The sequence below is a fragment of the Amblyomma maculatum genome, chromosome 11 (assembly GCF_055883805.1).
Source record: "Amblyomma maculatum isolate TAMU_Amacu chromosome 11, ASM5588380v1, whole genome shotgun sequence".
NCBI lineage: Eukaryota > Metazoa > Arthropoda > Arachnida > Ixodida > Ixodidae > Amblyomma > Amblyomma maculatum.
Window position 1 is genome coordinate 92093818 of NC_139354.1, and position 6249 is coordinate 92100066.

The 6249-nt window shown below is 47.2% G+C and overlaps 1 non-coding gene across 1 annotated transcript; it reads left to right on the forward strand.

Annotated features, from left to right (window-relative positions):
• Positions 1-1298: 1298 nt before the first annotated feature.
• TRNAF-GAA (transfer RNA phenylalanine (anticodon GAA)) lies at positions 1299-1372 on the forward strand. Its single transcript has one exon. It is a non-coding gene; the product is annotated as a tRNA-Phe (tRNA).
• The last annotated feature ends 4877 nt before the right edge of the window (positions 1373-6249 follow it).

The following is a 6249-nucleotide window of genomic DNA, read 5'->3' on the forward strand; positions in this document are numbered from 1 at the left end:
TTTCCGTCTTAGCGGCCTCTACGTCGTCATCTCATTGAATCTTGTAGATGTCCAGTGTCACCATGTAAAGAAATCCGCAGAAAAAAACGTCTATCTTAGTACTGGAATAAACTGGTATTTCTTCTTGAAGCACGTGAAACATCTGCGCCGTCTGCGAGTGGACATGTATAAGAAGTTCCAAAAAAAAAGGATACAACGAGAGGGTTTCGCTCGTTAAGCAGCGATGGCCTTTAGAAAACAAATCGTGCAGTTACTTTCCCCGGGCGTGTTTTTCTTTGCTGAAACGTGTGTTTGCCGCAATGAGCTTTTTATTTTGCAGCAGAGAATATTGCAGCAGAGAGAGAGAGAGAGGGGAACAATGAACAATTGATCATTATAAATATTTTGCCATATCAAGCGCCTAGCAAATGAAACACGGGGAAAGGAGAAATGTTATTAAGGACTCACATAACAGTTGAGCAAAAATCGATTACTTGGGAAGGAGCGGAGAAGGAAAGCTAAGAGTTAATGCGCTTTTGAATTCAATTCTTTTTATCCTTACAGACCATAGGTGCGCGAAACTCATTTCTTGCTTCTCTGCCAACATGCACTGGTTGAATGTATGAGAAATAAGTAACCTTTAGCTTATATTGCAAGAACATTTTGTGTTCTTGTTGTCCGTCCCAATAAATCACTATACCGTGTGTTGTGAAGATTTTGTTTAAGCTATGGGAAAGGGACCAAAACGAGAATGAATGTTTTTTTTTTGTTTCAGATGGCCAGCATCTCCTCTTGAAACTTCGGGTAGGTACTCGGAGTTCTACACTATTACAGGTGAGCAATCATAGAAATATTCAAAAATCGTTGTCCATTTTTTTCTTATGAAACAAGTATGAATATGTACTTTCGTGGCCATTGACGTGTATTAGTATCAAAGAACATCTGTTTATTGTTTGTTCAGTTCTGAAACAAATGAATCGGTCCTTATTTCTCGTAGTAGCATTGTTGCGAAACATTTTAACAAATCCCTCATACCCATTCAGTAGACATCTGACAAGAGCCATCATAGTCATTGGTTATGCTACCAATTGAGACAGATGGTCAAATATTTAAGGGAATCCCCCAAGATGGAGTAGATTTGTAATAAGGAAGTAATTACTCATTGCATCCACCCAAGCGCAGCCATGCGGCTACAAAGGAAAGCTATACAGCTTTCTCAGAAACTTCGTAGTTAAAAAAAAATTCGTCCTGATCCGGGAATCGAACCCGGCACCACCGCCTTTCCGGGGCAGTCGCTCTATCGTTGGACTTGAGGCGGCACCTGGTTAGCTCAGTCGGTAGAGCGACTGCCCCGAAAAGGCGGTGGTGCCGGGTTCGATTCCCGGATCAGGACGAATTTTTCTTTAACTACGAAGGTTCTGAGAAAGCTGTACAGCTTCCCTTTGTAGCCGTATGGCTGAGCTTGGGTGGATGCAATGAGTAATTACTCCCTTATTACATATCTACTCCACCTTGGGTGATTCCCCTAAATATTTGACCAACACCATTTCCACTTCGAGTTATAGATCAATTCGCTCTCGCCCTACCATCTGATTTGCTGACCGTTGTGGTTAGCTCAGTCAGTAGAGCGACTTCTCCGGAAAGGCGGTGGTGCCGGGTTCGATTCCCGGATCAGGACGAATTTCTCTTTAACTACGAAGTTTCTGAGAAAGCTGTATAGCTTTCCTTTGTAGCCGTATGACTGCGCTTGGGTGGATGCAATGAGCAATTACTCCCTTATTACAAATCTACTCCACCTTGGGGGATTCCCCTAAATATTTGACCAACACCATTCCCACTTCGAGTTATAGATCAATTCGCTCTCACCCTACCATCTGATTTGCTGACCGTCCTCGTTAGCTCAGTCGGTAGAGCGACTGCCCCGGAAAGGCCGTGGTGCCGGGTTCGATTCCCCGATCAGGTCAAATTTTTCTTTAACTACGAAGTTTCTGAGAAAGCTGTATAGCTTCCCTTTGTTGCCCTATGGCTGCGCTTTGGTGGATGCATTGGGTAATTGCTCCCTTATTAGAACTGAGACAGAGTGTAGGTATGCAGGTTCGTTAAAGGCAACTCAAATAAACTTCGGCTCTATTCTGCTGCCTACGTGCCACAGACATCAACTCATTTGATTTTAGAATTTAGTCTATTTCCTAAGGTGCGTTGACGCGAAAAGCAATCACATATAATGAGCAGCATTCATTTTCTGATATCTGTTTAGACCTTATGGGCTGAATAATAAGGAATTAATATCTGCTTAAATGTGGATTATTTTCTTTCCAGCTCTCGTATCAACAATACAAGCCTACATACCACCATTACTGTATATTGATGGATGCATGGGTGTTTTTTGTTACAGATCAGTCCTCCTAATGTGCTCCTAATTTGTATCAAATTTTATTAACGTGCACGTTCTCCTTCACGTATATATAGGTTTCTAAGCGCTGATCAGGATGTGGAAACGAGCAGTGTATTGGAAAACGTAATTTTAACGCGTCAGCGTTATAGCATTTTTTTTGCGACTTTCACATTTTTCTAACCCCTCGTACCGCATGCGTTCCAAAGATGGCACCACGTATGCGTAACTGCATGTTGTTACTTATTGCATGGAGCAACAAACATCGCCTTCATGAGGTTGCATTTGGGCAGCTGCTTCGTTCAACATAGGTATATAGGTTATAGACATACACCCTTTCGCAAAATGCAAATCAACGGGTTGATGTCTTTGCTAAATCAATTTTCACAACATATCAAATATCTGATCATGAAAGCACTGCTAATTCAGTGTATGCCAACATGCAAGCCAACACGTTGCGCCATCAACGGTAAGGTACCTCTAGCTAGCGCTCGATATTTATGTCCGACAGCGTCGAGCTGCTTATTTTTATAGCAAAGCTCCATTCGGCCGGCTGAAGGTAAAATCAGGCTTGTGAATGGAGCCTGAATGTGAGCTGCCCCGAAGAAACTGTGATGCGCTTCGCAGTCATCTCTGCCGCGGCGCCGATCGTCGCCTCGCCTGCTCCCTCTCCACAGATGTAGCCGGTTACGCTGCACGTGACAGAGGCCGCCAACACACGTGTGGGCTAGGCAGTCGCGTCCATCACGGCTACAGCCGCTCGCTCTCACTGCTAGTGTCATGTGAATTACCAAGTGGTTCGCTTTAGCTGGATAAAAGGGCCGCGCTCAACGCCTATAGGGAACCAAAGCTGGAGTTTGCTCCGCGACGCCAGCGCTCGGTTTCCAGCGCAGCGGAGAGGAACTACAAAACCTACGGGCATCCGCGCCCGCGCGGCGCGCGACTGTCTGCGGAGTCTGCGCAGCCCGCTCGCTCGTGAGCGCGTGCTACGGGCAGCCGCATGTGCACGCGGAGCGGGAGAAGGAGAGTGAGGACGAGGGGGGATGGACGCGCGTCTGCGTGCGCAAAGCCGGCGCTCTTTGCCAGTGGTTTCTTATTTTGCTTTTTTTCTGTGCCCCGGCTGACATAGAGGCTGGCTGGAAGCATGTTTTTATCGGTGCTCTCGAAAGCGAGAAATTGTGGTTATTTGATCCTCGCGGACATTGTTTTTAAAGAGCGCTTCTTGTCAGGATCAGACATTAAAAAAAACATGAACGTGAATTCTCTGCTCGAAGGCAGAGGCAAGCGAGAGGTATTTTGAAGGACTTGAGGCGGCACCTTTTGATGTCTGTCCATGTTGTTCACAGAATGAAGAGTCCAGCCATCCATTGACATTTGATACGCGTGTACACAGTGACGAGTGCTCCGGGCGCTGGTTGGGGAGCTTCCTTTCCATTTGTGACTGCTCACTTGAAAGGGGCCTATTCAGCTCTTTGGGGACACGTTTAGGCGATGCTACCGGCGCCGTGATACCTGCTTTCGGCGCGTTTAGGACGCGTTCCCTACAAAAATACAAAGCATGCCGCCTTACCCTTTGGTTTCTGCTGACAGCGGTCAGGGGGAGTTTGCTACTGCGGCACTGACATCCGAAATCAATGACTTATCGACCTTTAACGATGAGAGGTTTCTTAACGACCTGGATCACTGGCGGGAAGCCGAGGCATGCTATTTTTGCGGCAGTTTCCTCTCTCCACGAGACGAAGAGCGAGGAAATGCCTGACGACTTTTCATGCAGGCGGAGACATCTCTCCCCGTAAACCTTTGTATTCTTAATTCCACAGCTACGCTGTGCAATTCCTAGTTATCTCCTCTAGCGAATGCGCAGTTTTGAGCTCCCGAAGTAGGATCGCGTATGAGGACAGATCGAACTCGAACGATTGGCGTATGTGTTTTTCCTTTATAAGCGCCAAGTGACGTAATGACGTATATCTGTTTCTTGAGGCCGACTTGGTTCCTCGATGGCTGCTGCGGCCCCGCCAGTTACAAACAGAGATGCGAGATACGAGCGGTACGAGATACCTAAAAAAAAATGGCCGACGACCATTCCGTTACCGTTTCCACACAAGTTTTGCGAAAAAGCGCGCCGTCATTTTTTCATTCCTGTTTTTTTCCCCTTTGTTGGAGCGCGACCGTGGCCAGAACGCGGCCGGAGGAGGAGAGAAAGAACCGAGCGCGCGCGCAAACACGTGCTGGAAAGCAGCGCGGAGCAGACGACAGCAAGCTCTTCGATGCGGCGGGACGCAGACGACGCGGCCGCGTTGCGCGGAGGTTTTGACGGGGTCTCCATGGAGGGCGCTGACGCTCAGAGCGGCGCAGTGCCCCCTGGCCCAGGTTTTCTCCTATACAGCCTGAGAACGATAGTGAGGGAGTGTGGCTGCTCCTTTGCCGACAAGGCTGGGAAGCAAACGGGCCCGCGCAGCTTGCGGCGATGGTCCTCTTCAAGCCGCATGTAGTGCATTGTTGCACTTGCCACTTGACAGGTTAGTCTATGTTTAAGACAGCTTTCGCTCCGCGAAACCTGTCGGAGTTGAGTTGAGCAACTGCAATTGTTTTAATTTGTTAGCACCAGAGGCTGCACTTCTCAGCAAGAAAACTAGATAGAATAAACTCTTCCTGCTGCCAGGCTGTATAGAAGGTAGAGGGAAAATAGTCTGTAAGCGACGATGGCTACAAGACATCATGGTCGTCGATCTGAGTCAACTACCGAGTCAGATGAGGGTACGGTACACTGCAATGTAGTTATGGCAGTGCACAACATCGCTCGCTTGTGCGGTACGAACCTCTCAGCCATAGCCGCTTTTCGTTAGGTTGAGACTGACGTTGGGACAAAATTTTAGTTTAAGATGAGGTGATCGACTGTGAAGATTTTTTCACAACAACAAATATGACAAGGAAACCACGTGGAGGAAGTTTGCTTTGGTAAGAAATTAAAACGTAGCAAAATTCAGCAGCGAGACATTCGGCCACCAGGGTGTGTGAATGCATACGATCACTCGATCCATGCACTGCCGCAATACCACGTCAGTGGTAGCGCGATGCCATTTTACTATTTCTGCATTTATGAAGATCCTGTCTACAGTCATCCTCCTATGAAGACACCCTCCCACAACTCCTCCTCTGACATTGTCCGCTGCATTAGGCCACGCGCACGTCACTGTCCCACTTACTACTTACGTGGCTTTAGAACGGATGGCGGGACAGGGGAAACGGCGGCAGTTATGCGGCGCTCGTTTTAACACTTCATGTCCACGCTGATACGAGGCAAACAAGACTTCCACCTTGGTTTTATCACGTGGTAGTGATAATGTCGTGGGCAAAAAGTGAACAGACTACCATTGCACTGAAAAAAGAAATTTTTTGTTCGGATGACTTGGCAGGCAAAACAATAAAGCAATACGTTGATATAGAAAGGAGCAGTCACGCTCCCTGGTCGTTGAATTATGAATGTGTGCACTATTCTGCAATTCGAACTTTGAATTGGGCGAAGAAACATCGATATAAACCAGGAAGGGCTACAGGAACAGTTCAGAATAATACGAAAACTGTTCTTCTCATCGGCGATCCTTCCATGGTTATCTTGGAGCACCCCGCGCTACGAAGGTTTGATAAAGACGCGTTTCGCCACATCGAGCATGCACAGAGAGCGCAACATCGGTCTGTGTATTGCAATCACAGTGATATGGCTCTTACGCTGACACCCAAATCTCTCCATTATTCTTTTTCTTCTCGACTGCAACTTATGCTTCTAGGGCGCTGGTATCTAAGCAATGCATTTTTATTGATATCACAGAAATTCCCGCTGGAGCGCTCCCGGAGCCCTTGTTCAGTTGCGATGAAGA